The sequence below is a fragment of the Manduca sexta genome, unplaced genomic scaffold, assembly GCF_014839805.1.
Source record: "Manduca sexta isolate Smith_Timp_Sample1 unplaced genomic scaffold, JHU_Msex_v1.0 HiC_scaffold_307, whole genome shotgun sequence".
NCBI lineage: Eukaryota > Metazoa > Arthropoda > Insecta > Lepidoptera > Sphingidae > Manduca > Manduca sexta.
Genome location: NW_023594098.1, coordinates 1 through 16842, shown reverse-complemented (window position 1 = coordinate 16842; position 16842 = coordinate 1). Strand labels below are relative to the sequence as shown.

The window sequence follows — 16842 nt, the reverse complement described above, 5'->3', positions numbered from 1 at the left end:
AACTACGAGAAAAATCTGCTGTCAAATATAAAAAGAAGCAGAATCGAGCACGAAGCACAACTCCAGAGAAGGTTTACGAAGGAGTCCCTAACATACAATTCCTTTTTCAAAATCAAGTGTTTATGCCAGGGAATTTGTACCCCTGGCTCATCATTCTCCGAGCCTCATAAGTCCAAGGCACTCGCGGCACGTCTGCCGATCTCCTGACATGGAGTTTGTGGTACAGAAGCACATAGACTTCAGAGAAGACGAGCAGATTAACCCACCGCCAGATTTCGACAAAAACAGTTCATTACCTTACGAAGATGGGGGATTCAGGTCTTACGATGATGAAGTGGATGGGCCGCGGGCGGCGGGCGATGCGAAGGTGTCTAGTCAGTCGGAGAACAAGGACGACAGCTGCGAAGAGAAGCTGTGGGAAGTGATGAGCGAGCTGAAACACTTCGATCAATGGGCGGATGAGCAGCTGCAAGTGCGCTCGCCGATAAGCAAATCCGATGATAGTAAGGTAGGTTCATGTTTTTAACAGTAGGTATTAGCTTTATTTTATTTTACCTATAAACAGAAGGTATACCCAGAACTTTTAGAATTCGTTGTGAGACATTTCATTGCGCTTATCATCCAGAGACGTTAGATATTAAATCGTATACAGGCGCTTATGCACATTCTACGAAATCAAAAATACTTCATAATACTTATAATGTGCTAGTACAATGCTGTTTGGAAAGAGTAATAGATGACACAGTGGTATCTGCACTGACTCTCAGAAAAGACAAACCTAATTAATTGGATAACCTAAACGTAATTTCCTCAAATTATTCTACACAGTGCATAATTTCCGGACACAATTTCCTCTAGTTATTGATTTATTCAACTCAGTTTCACTTCATTTAAATTAAATTTGCATAATCAACAAGCTTAATGTTAATTTAAATTTGCGTGTTTGTTTATTTACTTACTTAGCGGCGATAGCCTAGTTGGGTGTGGAACGGACTGCCGAGACGAATGTCTGCAGGTTCAAATCCCAAGGGCACACACCTCTGACTTTTCTAAAAATTCGTGTGTGTATTCTTTGTGAATTTATCGTTCGCTTTAACGGTGAAGGAAAACATCGTGAGGAAACCTGCACATCTAAAAGGTTCTCTATAGGAATTTCGAAGGTGTGTGAAGTCTACCAATCCGCACTAGGCCAGCGTGGTGGACTTAAGGCCTAATCCCTCTGAGTAGTAAAGGAGGCCCGTGCTCAGCAGTGGGCAAGTATATAATACAGGGCTGATATTATTATTATTTATTATTATCTACTTACGCGAAGAAATTATGAATGTAACAACACAGATCTCAAACTGCCGTAATATGACGATAACTTTTACTAAAACAATTTAATTATTAATACTGCAATACGGTATTAATAATACAATGCCTGCAAACGACATGCGCCGTCGCTAAATGCCAGAATTATACCGGCCCGCTTTATTGTACACTGGCTAATATTGTACCAGTTTCTCAAGATCAAGCTATAAAAACATAACCCATACCCTAACTGCTAAATTAGCAAGATATTTAAGCAAATGTTGACAACGTAAAAAATATTTTTATATAATGGTTGGTTTCAGAGTGAGACGAGCGCTTACGGCCTGCCCGTCGCAAGCGCTTGCAACCTCGACCTGAACATAGACAGGAACAAGCCGTGGAACAACGGCCGCTGGGGCGTCGTGCCCGTGCAGATCAAGAAACTGAACAACGTCACGCCCGAACATGTTAGGAAGAAACGGAACACGGAGATTAATATATTGAGGTACCCGCATAATTATTCGGTGATTTTTTACTTAATGACGACATTAAATCACTGGATACTGCCTTCAACTCCCGTATAATCGTAACATCTACTGAAACCGTGAATTACAAAATTGCGGGTATCAAGGGTGGTACCCTGCGAACGGTATACAGGCTTGGCGCGCGGAAGGATGGGAACTTCTTAGGACGTATGGAGGGGAAATGTTAGCAAGAGGGATACACACTGCTCTGTGTGCTTTGCACGCGACTAATATACCCCCATGCATTGGCGTGCCTTCCGTGTGAAGACTGTATGCACAAAAATTGCCTCGGGGAGAACTCTTCATGATGCAGCATCACCACCTATGGGTCATGGATAATAATGCTGCCAAGGGTGATTGGCATTCTTACAAAGCGTTAGAACAGCAACACCAAACCTACTATTTTAGGCTGGATTTTTGTGACATCCTGTATAGTGTATACAGTGGCAAAACAAGGTAAAAATCTATAATCTATTGTTTCCAGGAAATGTCGTCACCCGAACATAATTCTGCTGATGGGGCTCTATCCGGACGCGCAGAACAATATTCATATAATTTGTGAACGATGCGTGGAGTCGCCGCTTGGCACTCATACATGTTCAGGTAATGTCATATTATAAGAAAGTATTCCGCTTCGTTTTTATTCCTAAACGTCTGACCCTCGTTAGTAATCAAATTCTGGGCAAAATATAGATAAATCAACCCTGTGTTTCTCCAACTGGAATTCGAATTGAGGACCTCCTTCTGCACATTTTTTTAATCATACGCTATCCCTAATTCAAAAAACAATATTGTGCACTCTTTTGCATTATATTTATAAAGCGTGTTTTAATTAATTTGTCGGTTTGCACGCCCCCATTGTAAAAATTTACCAAAATTTTATCAGTACAATGTAAATACATGTAAGTACCAGCGGGTATTATCAAGTTAAATGCGTGCACATACTACGGTGAAATCGGTATTAAGTGTGTTCCACAATTTACGAAATAAAGTTATTGAACATTTAACTTTCTAACTATTTGGAACTAAGGACAAATGGTTTACCTGTCACTACATACGGTACTATTTCATAACCAAATGCAATAAAATGTACTCAATATTTATATGATATGGGCCGACAATCGCACTAAGTCATCGGAAAAGTATTATGGGAAGAATCCGGGATGGATTATATCACTTCAAACAATTTATGATTTCAGGGTCGAATCTTAAGTGCGCAGACGTCGGTACAGTATGCACTGGATGTGGCCAACGCACTGGTGTTCCTGCGCATGCAAGGCTACGTCCACACCGAGCTCAGCAGTATGAGCGTCATGGTCACCAGTCATGATGCTGCCAAGCTGTGCGACCTTGGACCCTGTGTCAGAATCGCTAAAAAGGAGACCAGTCGGCGGTTTGATACTTACACCGCTGAGCCACATTATGTAAATATTGATGGTGAGTGATAAAAAAGTTTCGTTATATAAATATTAAATAATAGCAAAAAGCCAACATCACGCGGTGTTCCCAGGCGGTCACCCATCCAAGTACTGACCGCGCCCGACGTTGCTTAACTTCGGTGATCGGACGAGAACCGGTATATTCAACGTGGTATGGACGTTGGCGACACCCTCACCATACAGACGGGTCTGCACGCGCACCGCACACCGCGCACCGCGCACCATCATGTAATATTATATGTACGCACTACGAGTACAACCACACCTATACACATACACAAACCGACTTACACTAACCAAATGCAAAAATATATACATTACACATATACAACAAACAAAACAAAACAAAAAGCCAACATCACGCGGTGTTCCCAGGCGGTCACCCATCCAAGTACTGACCGCGCCCGACGTTGCTTAACTTCGGGTGATCGGACGAGAACCGGTATATTCAACGTGGTATGGACGTTGGCGACACCCTCACCATACAGACGGGTCTGCACGCGCACCGCACACCGCGCACCGCGCACCATCATGTAATATTATATGTACGCACTACGAGTACAACCACACCTATACACATACACAAACCGACTTACACTAACCAAATGCAAAAATATATACATATACACATATACAACAAACAAAACAAAACAAAACAAAAAGCCAACATCACGCGGTGTTCCCAGGCGGTCACCCATCCAAGTACTGACCGCGCCCGACGTTGCTTAACTTCGGTGATCGGACGAGAACCGGTATATTCAACGTGGTATGGACGTTGGCGACACCCTCACCATACAGACGGGTCTGCACGCGCACCGCACACCGCGCACCGCGCACCATCATGTAATATTATATGTACGCACTACGCACTACGAGTACAACCACACCTATACACATACACAAACCGACTTACACTAACCAAATGCAAAAATATATACATATACACATATACACATATACAACAAACACAACAAAACAATACAAAAGCCAACATCACGCGGTGTTCCCAGGCGGTCACCCATCCAAGTACTGACCGCGCCCGACGTTGCTTAACTTCGGTGATCGGACGAGAACCGGTATATTCAACGTGGTATGGACGTTGGCGACACCCTCACCATACAGATGGTCTGCACGCGTACCGCACACCGCGCACCGCGCACCATCATGTAATATTATATGTACGCACTACGAGTACAACCACACCTATACACATACACAAACCGACTTACACTAACCAAATGCAAAATATATACATATACACATATACACATATACAACAAACAAAACAAAACAAAACAAAAAGCCAACATCACGCGGTGTTCCCAGGCGGTCACCCATCCAAGTACTGACCGCGCCCGACGTTGCTTAACTTCGGTGATCGGACGAGAACCGGTATATTCAACGTGGTATGGACGTTGGCGACACCCTCACCATACAGACGGGTCTGCACGCGCACCGCACACCGCGCACCGCGCACCATCATGTAATATTATATGTACGCACTACGAGTACAACCACACCTATACACATACACAAACCGACTTACACTAACCAAATGCAAAAATATATACATATACACATATACAACAAACAAAACAAAACAAAACAAAAGCCAACATCACGCGGTGTTCCCAGGCGGTCACCCATCCAAGTACTGACCGCGCCCGACGTTGCTTAACTTCGGTGATCGGACGAGAACCGGTATATTCAACGTGGTATGGACGTTGGCGACACCCTCACCATACAGACGGGTCTGCACGCGCACCGCACACCGCGCACCGCGCACCATCATGTAATATTATATGTACGCACTACGAGTACAACCACACCTATACACATACACAAACCGACTTACACTAACCAAATGCAAAAATATATACATATACACATATACACATATACAACAAACAAAACAAAACAAAACAAAAGCCAACATCACGCGGTGTTCCCAGGCGGTCACCCATCCAAGTACTGACCGCGCCCGACGTTGCTTAACTTCGGTGATCGGACGAGAACCGGTATATTCAACGTGGTATGGACGTTGGCGACACCCTCACCATACAGACGGGTCTGCACGCGCACCGCACACCGCGCACCGCGCACCATCATGTAATATTATATGTACGCACTACGAGTACAACCACACCTATACACATACACAAACCGACTTACACTAACCAAATGCAAAAATATATACATATACACATATACACATATACAACAAACAAAACACAAAACAAAAGCCAACATCACGCGGTGTTCCCAGGCGGTCACCCATCCAAGTACTGACCGCGCCCGACGTTGCTTAACTTCGGTGATCGGACGAGAACCGGTATATTCAACGTGGTATGGACGTTGGCGACACCCTCACCATACAGACGGGTCTGCACGCGCACCGCACACCGCGCACCGCGCACCATCATGTAATATTATATGTACGCACTACGAGTACAACCACACCTATACACATACACAAAACCGACTTTACACTCAACCAAATGCAAAAATATATACATATACACATATACAACAAACAAAACAAAACAAAACAAAAGCCAACATCACGCGGTGTTCCCAGGCGGTCACCCATCCAAGTACTGACCGCGCCCGACGTTGCTTAACTTCGGTGATCGGACGAGAACCGGTATATTCAACGTGGTATGGACGTTGGCGACACCCTCACCATACAGACGGGTCTGCACGCGCACCGCACACCGCGCACCGCGCACCATCATGTAATATTATATGTACGCACTACGAGTACAACCACACCTATACACATACACAAACCGACTTACACTAACCAAATGCAAAAATATATACATATACACATATACACATATACAACAAACAAAACAAAACAAAACAAACAGCCAACATCACGCGGTGTTCCCAGGCGGTCACCCATCCAAGTACTGACCGCGCCCGACGTTGCTTAACTTCGGTGATCGGACGAGAACCGGTATATTCAACGTGGTATGGACGTTGGCGACACCCTCACCATACAGACGGGTCTGCACGCGCACCGCACACCGCGCACCGCGCACCATCATGTAATATTATATGTACGCACTACGAGTACAACCACACCTATACACATACACAAACCGACTTACACTAACCAAATGCAAAAATATATACATATACACATATACACATATACAACAAACAAAACAAAACAAAACAAAAGCCAACATCACGCGGTGTTCCCAGGCGGTCACCCATCCAAGTACTGACCGCGCCCGACGTTGCTTAACTTCGGTGATCGGACGAGAACCGGTATATTCAACGTGGTATGGACGTTGGCGACACCCTCACCATACAGACGGGTCTGCACGCGCACCGCACACCGCGCACCGCGCACCATCATGTAATATTATATGTACGCACTACGAGTACAACCACACCTATACACATACACAAACCGACTTACACTAACCAAATGCAAAAATATATACATATACACATATACAACAAACAAAACAAAACAAAACAAAAGCCAACATCACGCGGTGTTCCCAGGCGGTCACCCATCCAAGTACTGACCGCGCCCGACGTTGCTTAACTTCGGTGATCGGACGAGAACCGGTATATTCAACGTGGTATGGACGTTGGCGACACCCTCACCATACAGACGGGTCTGCACGCGCACCGCACACCGCGCACCGCGCACCATCATGTAATATTATATGTACGCACTACGAGTACAACCACACCTATACACATACACAAACCGACTTACACTAACCAAATGCAAAATATATACATATACACATATACACATATACAACAAACAAAACAAAACAAAACAAAAGCCAACATCACGCGGTGTTCCCAGGCGGTCACCCATCCAAGTACTGACCGCGCCCGACGTTGCTTAACTTCGGTGATCGGACGAGAACCGGTATATTCAACGTGGTATGGACGTTGGCGACACCCTCACCATACAGACGGGTCTGCACGCGCACCGCACACCGCGCACCGCGCACCATCATGTAATATTATATGTACGCACTACGAGTACAACCACACCTATACACATACACAAACCGACTTACACTAACCAAATGCAAAAATATATACATATACACATATACACATATACAACAAACAAAACAAAACAAAACAAAAGCCAACATCACGCGGTGTTCCCAGGCGGTCACCCATCCAAGTACTGACCGCGCCCGACGTTGCTTAACTTCGGTGATCGGACGAGAACCGGTATATTCAACGTGGTATGGACGTTGGCGACACCCTCACCATACAGACGGGTCTGCACGCGCACCGCACACCGCGCACCGCGCACCATCATGTAATATTATATGTACGCACTACGAGTACAACCACACCTATACACATACACAAACCGACTTACACTAACCAAATGCAAAAATATATACATATACACATATACACATATACAACAAACAAAACAAAACAAAACAAAAGCCAACATCACGCGGTGTTCCCAGGCGGTCACCCATCCAAGTACTGACCGCGCCCGACGTTGCTTAACTTCGGTGATCGGACGAGAACCGGTATATTCAACGTGGTATGGACGTTGGCGACACCCTCACCATACAGACGGGTCTGCACGCGCACCGCACACCGCGCACCGCGCACCATCATGTAATATTATATGTACGCACTACGAGTACAACCACACCTATACACATACACAAACCGACTTACACTAACCAAATGCAAAAATATATACATATACACATATACACATATACAACAAACAAAACAAAACAAAACAAACAGCCAACATCACGCGGTGTTCCCAGGCGGTCACCCATCCAAGTACTGACCGCGCCCGACGTTGCTTAACTTCGGTGATCGGACGAGAACCGGTATATTCAACGTGGTATGGACGTTGGCGACACCCTCACCATACAGACGGGTCTGCACGCGCACCGCACACCGCGCACCGCGCACCATCATGTAATATTATATGTACGCACTACGAGTACAACCACACCTATACACATACACAAACCGACTTACACTAACCAAATGCAAAAATATATACATATACACATATACACATATACAACAAACAAAACAAAACAAAACAAAATCCATCATGTAATATTATATGTACGCACTACGAGTACAACCACACCTATACACATACACAAACCGACTTACACTAACCAAATGCAAAAATATATACATATACACATATACACATATACAACAAACAAAACAAAACAAAACAAAAGCCAACATCACGCGGTGTTCCCAGGCGGTCACCCATCCAAGTACTGACCGCGCCCGACGTTGCTTAACTTCGGTGATCGGACGAGAACCGGTATATTCAACGTGGTATGGACGTTGGCGACACCCTCACCATACAGACGGGTCTGCACGCGCACCGCACACCGCGCACCGCGCACCATCATGTAATATTATATGTACGCACTACGAGTACAACCACACCTATACACATACACAAACCGACTTACACTAACCAAATGCAAAAATATATACATATACACATATACACATATACAACAAACAAAACAAAACAAAACAAAAGCCAACATCACGCGGTGTTCCCAGGCGGTCACCCATCCAAGTACTGACCGCGCCCGACGTTGCTTAACTTCGGTGATCGGACGAGAACCGGTATATTCAACGTGGTATGGACGTTGGCGACACCCTCACCATACAGACGGGTCTGCACGCGCACCGCACACCGCGCACCGCGCACCATCATGTAATATTATATGTACGCACTACGAGTACAACCACACCTATACACATACACAAACCGACTTACACTAACCAAATGCAAAAATATATACATATACACATATACAACAAACAAAACAAAACAAAACAAAAGCCAACATCACGCGGTGTTCCCAGGCGGTCACCCATCCAAGTACTGACCGCGCCCGACGTTGCTTAACTTCGGGGTGATCGGACGAGAACCGGTATATTCAACGTGGTATGGACGTTGGCGACACCCTCACCATACAGACGGGTCTGCACGCGCACCGCACACCGCGCACCGCGCACCATCATGTAATATTATATGTACGCACTACGAGTACAACCACACCTATACACATACACAAACCGACTTACACTAACCAAATGCAAAAATATATACATATACACATATACACATATACAACAAACAAAACAAAACAAAACAAAAACCCAACATCACGCGGTGTTCCCAGGCGGTCACCCATCCAAGTACTGACCGCGCCCGACGTTGCTTAACTTCGGTGATCGGACGAGAACCGGTATATTCAACGTGGTATGGACGTTGGCGACACCCTCACCATACAGACGGGTCTGCACGCGCACCGCACACCGCGCACCGCGCACCATCATGTAATATTATATGTACGCACTACGAGTACAACCACACCTATACACATACACAAACCGACTTACACTAACCAAATGCAAAAATATATACATATACACATATACACATATACAACAAACAAAACAAAACAAAACAAAAGCCAACATCACGCGGTGTTCCCAGGCGGTCACCCATCCAAGTACTGACCGCGCCCGACGTTGCTTAACTTCGGTGATCGGACGAGAACCGGTATATTCAACGTGGTATGGACGTTGGCGACACCCTCACCATACAGACGGGTCTGCACGCGCACCGCACACCGCGCACCGCGCACCATCATGTAATATTATATGTACGCACTACGAGTACAACCACACCTATACACATACACAAACCGACTTACACTAACCAAATGCAAAAATATATACATATACACATATACAACAAACAAAACAAAACAAAACAAAAGCCAACATCACGCGGTGTTCCCAGGCGGTCACCCATCCAAGTACTGACCGCGCCCGACGTTGCTTAACTTCGGTGATCGGACGAGAACCGGTATATTCAACGTGGTATGGACGTTGGCGACACCCTCACCATACAGACGGGTCTGCACGCGCACCGCACACCGCGCACCGCGCACCATCATGTAATATTATATGTACGCACTACGAGTACAACCACACCTATACACATACACAAACCGACTTACACTAACCAAATGCAAAAATATATACATATACACATATACACATATACAACAAACAAAACAAAACAAAACAAAAGCCAACATCACGCGGTGTTCCCAGGCGGTCACCCATCCAAGTACTGACCGCGCCCGACGTTGCTTAACTTCGGTGATCGGACGAGAACCGGTATATTCAACGTGGTATGGACGTTGGCGACACCCTCACCATACAGACGGGTCTGCACGCGCACCGCACACCGCGCACCGCGCACCATCATGTAATATTATATGTACGCACTACGAGTACAACCACACCTATACACATACACAAACCGACTTACACTAACCAAATGCAAAAATATATACATATACACATTTCACACATACACAACTTAACAACACGAAAAGCCAACATCACGCGGTGTTCCCAGGCGGTCACCCATCCAAGTACTGACCGCGCCCGACGTTGCTTAACTTCGGTGATCGGACGAGAACCGGTATATTCAACGTGGTATGGACGTTGGCGACACCCTCACCATACAGACGGGTCTGCACGCGCACCGCACACCGCGCACCGCGCACCATCATGTAATATTATATGTACGCACTACGAGTACAACCACACCTATACACATACACAAACCGACTTACACTAACCAAATGCAAAAATATATACATATACACATATACACATATACAACAAACAAAACAAAACAAAACAAAAGCCAACATCACGCGGTGTTCCCAGGCGGTCACCCATCCAAGTACTGACCGCGCCCGACGTTGCTTAACTTCGGTGATCGGACGAGAACCGGTATATTCAACGTGGTATGGACGTTGGCGACACCCTCACCATACAGACGGGTCTGCACGCGCACCGCACACCGCGCACCGCGCACCATCATGTAATATTATATGTACGCACTACGAGTACAACCACACCTATACACATACACAAACCGACTTACACTAACCAAATGCAAAAATATATACATATACACATATACACATATACAACAAACAAAACAAAACAAAACAAAAGCCAACATCACGCGGTGTTCCCAGGCGGTCACCCATCCAAGTACTGACCGCGCCCGACGTTGCTTAACTTCGGTGATCGGACGAGAACCGGTATATTCAACGTGGTATGGACGTTGGCGACACCCTCACCATACAGACGGGTCTGCACGCGCACCGCACACCGCGCACCGCGCACCATCATGTAATATTATATGTACGCACTACGAGTACAACCACACCTATACACATACACAAACCGACTTACACTAACCAAATGCAAAATATATACATATACACATATACACATATACAACAAACAAAACAAAACAAAACAAAAGCCAACATCACGCGGTGTTCCCAGGCGGTCACCCATCCAAGTACTGACCGCGCCCGACGTTGCTTAACTTCGGTGATCGGACGAGAACCGGTATATTCAACGTGGTATGGACGTTGGCGACACCCTCACCATACAGACGGGTCTGCACGCGCACCGCACACCGCGCACCGCGCACCATCATGTAATATTATATGTACGCACTACGAGTACAACCACACCTATACACATACACAAACCGACTTACACTAACCAAATGCAAAAATATATACATATACACATATACAACAAACAAAACAAAACAAAACAAAAAGCCAACATCACGCGGTGTTCCCAGGCGGTCACCCATCCAAGTACTGACCGCGCCCGACGTTGCTTAACTTCGGTGATCGGACGAGAACCGGTATATTCAACGTGGTATGGACGTTGGCGACACCCTCACCATACAGACGGGTCTGCACGCGCACCGCACACCGCGCACCGCGCACCATCATGTAATATTATATGTACGCACTACGAGTACAACCACACCTATACACATACACAAACCGACTTACACTAACCAAATGCAAAAATATATACACATTACACATATACAACAACAAACAAAACAAAACAAAAAGCCAACATCACGCGGTGTTCCCAGGCGGTCACCCATCCAAGTACTGACCGCGCCCGACGTTGCTTAACTTCGGTGATCGGACGAGAACCGGTATATTCAACGTGGTATGGACGTTGGCGACACCCTCACCATACAGACGGGTCTGCACGCGCACCGCACACCGCGCACCGCGCACCATCATGTAATATTATATGTACGCACTACGAGTACAACCACACCTATACACATACACAAACCGACTTACACTAACCAAATGCAAAAATATATACATATATACATATACACATATACAACAAACAAAACAAAACAAAACAAAAGCCAACATCACGCGGTGTTCCCAGGCGGTCACCCATCCAAGTATTGACCGCGCCCGACGTTGCTTAACTTCGGTGATCGGACGAGAACCGGTATATTCAACGTGGTATGGACGTTGGCGACACCCTCACCATACAGACGGGTCTGCACGCGCACCGCACACCGCGCACCGCGCACCATCATGTAATATTATATGTACGCACTACGAGTACAACCACACCTATACACATACACAAACCGACTTACACTAACCAAATGCAAAAATATATACATATACACATATACACATATACAACAAACAAAACAAAACAAAACAAAACAAAAGCCAACATCACGCGGTGTTCCCAGGCGGTCACCCATCCAAGTACTGACCGCGCCCGACGTTGCTTAACTTCGGTGATCGGACGAGAACCGGTATATTCAACGTGGTATGGACGTTGGCGACACCCTCACCATACAGACGGGTCTGCACGCGCACCGCACACCGCGCACCGCGCACCATCATGTAATATTATATGTACGCACTACGAGTACAACCACACCTATACACATACACAAACCGACTTACACTAACCAAATGCAAAAATATATACATATACACATATACACATATACAACAAACAAAACAAAACAAAACAAAAGCCAACATCACGCGGTGTTCCCAGGCGGTCACCCATCCAAGTACTGACCGCGCCCGACGTTGCTTAACTTCGGTGATCGGACGAGAACCGGTATATTCAACGTGGTATGGACGTTGGCGACACCCTCACCATACAGACGGGTCTGCACGCGCACCGCACACCGCGCACCGCGCACCATCATGTAATATTATATGTACGCACTACGAGTACAACCACACCTATACACATACACAAACCGACTTACACTAACCAAATGCAAAAATATATACATATACACATATACACATATACAACAAACAAAACAAAACAAAACAAAAAGCCAGCATCACGCGGTGTTCCCAGGCGGTCACCCATCCAAGTACTGACCGCGCCCGACGTTGCTTAACTTCGGTGATCGGACGAGAACCGGTATATTCAACGTGGTATGGACGTTGGCGACACCCTCACCATACAGACGGGTCTGCACGCGCACCGCACACCGCGCACCGCGCACCATCATGTAATATTATATGTACGCACTACGCACTACGAGTACAACCACACCTATACACATACACAAACCGACTTACACTAACCAAATGCAAAAATATATACATATACACATATACACATATACAACAAACAAAACAAAACAAAACAAAAGCCAACATCACGCGGTGTTCCCAGGCGGTCACCCATCCAAGTACTGACCGCGCCCGACGTTGCTTAACTTCGGTGATCGGACGAGAACCGGTATATTCAACGTGGTATGGACGTTGGCGACACCCTCACCATACAGACCGGTGCTGCTCTCCCACCGAACACCGCGCACCGCGCACCATCATGTAATATTATATGTACGCACTACGAGTACAACCACACCTATACACATACACAAACCGACTTACACTAACCAAATGCAAAAATATATACATATACACATATACAACAAACAAAACAAAACAAAACAAAAAGCCAACATCACGCGGTGTTCCCAGGCGGTCACCCATCCAAGTACTGACCGCGCCCGACGTTGCTTAACTTCGGTGATCGGACGAGAACCGGTATATTCAACGTGGTATGGACGTTGGCGACACCCTCACCATACGAACTGATCTGTACCACAAAGCCCTGTATCAGAACAAAACGTCAGCCATATTATAATATTATACCACTTTATTAGATAAGCGCATTACATACCAAACAATATTAAATACTATATCAAATTCACTCTTTTCTCAGACACCCAACCTAACGCGGCAGACTGCGAGCCGCTGATATCGGAGCGTTCCTCCGAAGCCTATCTGCGTGCGAACGCTGTACCCAAGCACTACACGATGTACGAACACTCTGAGCTGTACCGCTGGCAGGCGCCCGAGCTGTTCACACCCGACGAGGAGGGCTTCGTGTACCCTGCTCCAAGAGTGACGTGTATTCGCTCTGTTTGATGCTGTGGGAGTGCTGTAATGGTAGGTGAACTTTACCTATAAATGTATGTTTGATGTGGAAGCTATAATTTTAGATTAGCAATTTCTTGCAGCAGTTTTCTTGCTAATCTAAACCCTTTTGGATAGCAGCGGCAGTCTTTATGGTGAAACAAAATTAGGTGACAAGTACCTATTGTAGGTGGCTGAAGTGTGACAACTAATAGTTTAAGCAGAGTATGTGTGTAACGCTATGCTTCATAGAGGTTTTTGTTTTGTGGGGAAAACGAGAGTATTCATATCGTCCAGTTTGTGGAAAAGGGCGTATAGACGGTTATGTTACGCTCACAGGTCCAACGATCCAGCGTTAAGTCAGGGAAAAAATCACATCTGAGCGACCATTACGTTGGACAGTGGCACTGATACTATGTCATCCTTCAACGGAATACTAATCATACCTCTTGGCAAAACCAAATTCAAAGTAATTATAATAACGACCGCATTCGACCCTGCGCATTGTCGTTTAGGGCTCATCTTAATATTTAGTTGCAGGGGCTCAGAAGCCTCCACACTCCCTAAGCGTCTATGGCAGAAATACGCCAGTCTAGTGTTTAGCTTAGAATTGTCACCCAACTCCCAATGTCCCAGACCCCAGCTGCACGCTCGCTACATCTATTGGCCCTTCTTAGTCACCTCTTACGACAGGCAAGATGTACCCTTGGAGAATTCTTCAGACACACTCATCAATAGGCCAATATGCGCCAGTCACTTGTTGGCACGGCTTATCATAGAGCTGCTATGAACCTTTCGTGCTGCCATCTAACGTTTTTAAGAGTAATCTATACGATGGTATAACTTTTGCCCTAATTTATCCATAGATGTCTCTTGCAATCTCTACTATAAATAAAGGTTTAAAAAATCTACTTTCAAAACTGACGTCATGGTATTTTAAATAGGTTTTCGTCTATCATGCTGGTTTATTACATGTTGATAATAGTATTTTTCTTTTATTTCCTTGCAGCATCAATACCTTGGAAGAATTTAACTTACGATAAACTAAAGAACAATACACGCTGTGGAAGGGTGGAATTTCTCTTCCTCAAGACGGAACCTATCCTGGCAGTTTGCTTTCTCTGCTACAGACCGGACTCTTACTAGAAAGAAACGGACGCACCGATCTCGACACATTGCAGAGTACTTTACAAAAAGTGAAGGTGAGTATAACGTCATCCTAAAAGGTACTAGCCACCAAATACGACGACTTGAATGCCAACGTCCATACCACGTTGAATATACCGGTTCTCGTCCGATCACCGAAGTTAAGCAACGTCGGGCGCGGTCAGTACGGATGGGTGACCGCCTGGGAACACCGCGTGATGTTGGCTTTTTGCTTATATATTTTTATGAATCACCTTCGTTTTCTTTTCAGAATGATTTAGACGACATTGGTTACGTCATAATACCAGCGCGACTTCTAACAAGAAATCGACTTTTAGTACCTCCGCGTGGGAATTACTTCGCCTACCGATTCAGAGTGCCTCAGCCCGCGAAATATTGAACATAAAGTAGTTATACACAAAATCACGCGAGAGCTCCACGGAGCAGTGAGAGAGTGCAGTAAGAGTGACTCCAGCCCTTTATACGAAACTATAAAATCTTACAAAACCACGTAACGCAATACCAGAGAAGTGTTTAGTTTCTGACGAAGATAGCACGGTGGAGGGCCAGTGTTTAAACAACGCTGAATTATTACCTGAAAAAGACTGTTCCAGTGCCTGTTCCACTCCCCATTGCCAAGATAAGGGCCGTATGAAAGATAAGCCAGGCACCAGGGAACGTTACATCGGGAGTGATTCGACTGAATATTGCAGCATTTTAAGTCCCAACCGTACAGTTAACTTTAGTATCAAGATCATAACAGTAAAGACCAAAGTGGCGGCCAAAAGCGTTGCAAAACTCAGTCGAAGTTTCACACCGAAGTCATACAAACCGCTACATATCAAAAAGCCTGACTTACAATTTGGACTCAATTAGACCTTTACTGAAGGATAGAAATGGAACGGAACGATCGTCGTACAATTTCGATATTCAAAACTACAGTTTACCACGACTCCGATAGCGCGCAGTAATAAATTGAGGAAAAACGCATGGTTGTCAGGTGATTTGAGCGCTAGCGATCGTTTTTCGGACAAACATGATGGAGGTTCAATCAAGACTGATAATAAATCAGGTGTG

General features: G+C 45.5%; 36 non-coding genes and 1 pseudogene across 36 annotated transcripts; 2 read left to right on the top strand and 35 right to left on the bottom strand.

The window, feature by feature from the left end:
• Window positions 1-5: 5 nt before the first annotated feature.
• On the top strand, window positions 6-16839 carry LOC119192676 (annotated as a pseudogene).
• LOC119192704 lies at window positions 3300-3418 on the bottom strand. Its single transcript, XR_005113723.1, has one exon. It is a non-coding gene; the product is annotated as a 5S ribosomal RNA (ribosomal RNA).
• LOC119192709 lies at window positions 3604-3723 on the bottom strand. Its single transcript, XR_005113727.1, has one exon. It is a non-coding gene; the product is annotated as a 5S ribosomal RNA (ribosomal RNA).
• Window positions 3915-4033, bottom strand: LOC119192703. Its single transcript, XR_005113722.1, has one exon. It is a non-coding gene; the product is annotated as a 5S ribosomal RNA (ribosomal RNA).
• On the bottom strand, window positions 4239-4357 carry LOC119192702. Its single transcript, XR_005113721.1, has one exon. It is a non-coding gene; the product is annotated as a 5S ribosomal RNA (ribosomal RNA).
• Window positions 4555-4673, bottom strand: LOC119192701. Its single transcript, XR_005113720.1, has one exon. It is a non-coding gene; the product is annotated as a 5S ribosomal RNA (ribosomal RNA).
• LOC119192700 lies at window positions 4864-4982 on the bottom strand. The gene has a single exon (XR_005113719.1). It is a non-coding gene; the product is annotated as a 5S ribosomal RNA (ribosomal RNA).
• On the bottom strand, window positions 5181-5299 carry LOC119192698. Its single transcript, XR_005113717.1, has one exon. It is a non-coding gene; the product is annotated as a 5S ribosomal RNA (ribosomal RNA).
• Window positions 5495-5613, bottom strand: LOC119192697. The gene has a single exon (XR_005113716.1). It is a non-coding gene; the product is annotated as a 5S ribosomal RNA (ribosomal RNA).
• On the bottom strand, window positions 5807-5925 carry LOC119192696. The gene has a single exon (XR_005113715.1). It is a non-coding gene; the product is annotated as a 5S ribosomal RNA (ribosomal RNA).
• On the bottom strand, window positions 6125-6243 carry LOC119192695. Its single transcript, XR_005113714.1, has one exon. It is a non-coding gene; the product is annotated as a 5S ribosomal RNA (ribosomal RNA).
• On the bottom strand, window positions 6442-6560 carry LOC119192694. The gene has a single exon (XR_005113713.1). It is a non-coding gene; the product is annotated as a 5S ribosomal RNA (ribosomal RNA).
• LOC119192693 lies at window positions 6751-6869 on the bottom strand. Its single transcript, XR_005113712.1, has one exon. It is a non-coding gene; the product is annotated as a 5S ribosomal RNA (ribosomal RNA).
• Window positions 7067-7185, bottom strand: LOC119192692. The gene has a single exon (XR_005113711.1). It is a non-coding gene; the product is annotated as a 5S ribosomal RNA (ribosomal RNA).
• Window positions 7384-7502, bottom strand: LOC119192691. Its single transcript, XR_005113710.1, has one exon. It is a non-coding gene; the product is annotated as a 5S ribosomal RNA (ribosomal RNA).
• Window positions 7701-7819, bottom strand: LOC119192690. The gene has a single exon (XR_005113709.1). It is a non-coding gene; the product is annotated as a 5S ribosomal RNA (ribosomal RNA).
• LOC119192689 lies at window positions 8019-8137 on the bottom strand. The gene has a single exon (XR_005113708.1). It is a non-coding gene; the product is annotated as a 5S ribosomal RNA (ribosomal RNA).
• LOC119192687 lies at window positions 8480-8598 on the bottom strand. Its single transcript, XR_005113706.1, has one exon. It is a non-coding gene; the product is annotated as a 5S ribosomal RNA (ribosomal RNA).
• LOC119192686 lies at window positions 8797-8915 on the bottom strand. Its single transcript, XR_005113705.1, has one exon. It is a non-coding gene; the product is annotated as a 5S ribosomal RNA (ribosomal RNA).
• Window positions 9106-9226, bottom strand: LOC119192710. The gene has a single exon (XR_005113729.1). It is a non-coding gene; the product is annotated as a 5S ribosomal RNA (ribosomal RNA).
• Window positions 9426-9544, bottom strand: LOC119192707. The gene has a single exon (XR_005113725.1). It is a non-coding gene; the product is annotated as a 5S ribosomal RNA (ribosomal RNA).
• Window positions 9743-9861, bottom strand: LOC119192685. Its single transcript, XR_005113704.1, has one exon. It is a non-coding gene; the product is annotated as a 5S ribosomal RNA (ribosomal RNA).
• LOC119192684 lies at window positions 10052-10170 on the bottom strand. Its single transcript, XR_005113703.1, has one exon. It is a non-coding gene; the product is annotated as a 5S ribosomal RNA (ribosomal RNA).
• Window positions 10369-10487, bottom strand: LOC119192683. The gene has a single exon (XR_005113702.1). It is a non-coding gene; the product is annotated as a 5S ribosomal RNA (ribosomal RNA).
• Window positions 10679-10797, bottom strand: LOC119192682. Its single transcript, XR_005113701.1, has one exon. It is a non-coding gene; the product is annotated as a 5S ribosomal RNA (ribosomal RNA).
• Window positions 10996-11114, bottom strand: LOC119192681. The gene has a single exon (XR_005113700.1). It is a non-coding gene; the product is annotated as a 5S ribosomal RNA (ribosomal RNA).
• On the bottom strand, window positions 11313-11431 carry LOC119192680. Its single transcript, XR_005113699.1, has one exon. It is a non-coding gene; the product is annotated as a 5S ribosomal RNA (ribosomal RNA).
• Window positions 11629-11747, bottom strand: LOC119192679. The gene has a single exon (XR_005113698.1). It is a non-coding gene; the product is annotated as a 5S ribosomal RNA (ribosomal RNA).
• On the bottom strand, window positions 11939-12057 carry LOC119192678. Its single transcript, XR_005113697.1, has one exon. It is a non-coding gene; the product is annotated as a 5S ribosomal RNA (ribosomal RNA).
• Window positions 12248-12366, bottom strand: LOC119192713. The gene has a single exon (XR_005113732.1). It is a non-coding gene; the product is annotated as a 5S ribosomal RNA (ribosomal RNA).
• Window positions 12565-12683, bottom strand: LOC119192708. Its single transcript, XR_005113726.1, has one exon. It is a non-coding gene; the product is annotated as a 5S ribosomal RNA (ribosomal RNA).
• Window positions 12887-13005, bottom strand: LOC119192711. Its single transcript, XR_005113730.1, has one exon. It is a non-coding gene; the product is annotated as a 5S ribosomal RNA (ribosomal RNA).
• Window positions 13204-13322, bottom strand: LOC119192699. Its single transcript, XR_005113718.1, has one exon. It is a non-coding gene; the product is annotated as a 5S ribosomal RNA (ribosomal RNA).
• Window positions 13522-13640, bottom strand: LOC119192706. Its single transcript, XR_005113724.1, has one exon. It is a non-coding gene; the product is annotated as a 5S ribosomal RNA (ribosomal RNA).
• LOC119192688 lies at window positions 13846-13964 on the bottom strand. The gene has a single exon (XR_005113707.1). It is a non-coding gene; the product is annotated as a 5S ribosomal RNA (ribosomal RNA).
• LOC119192677 lies at window positions 14157-14275 on the bottom strand. Its single transcript, XR_005113696.1, has one exon. It is a non-coding gene; the product is annotated as a 5S ribosomal RNA (ribosomal RNA).
• On the top strand, window positions 15876-15992 carry LOC119192712. Its single transcript, XR_005113731.1, has one exon. It is a non-coding gene; the product is annotated as a 5S ribosomal RNA (ribosomal RNA).
• Window positions 16840-16842: the final 3 nt, after the last annotated feature.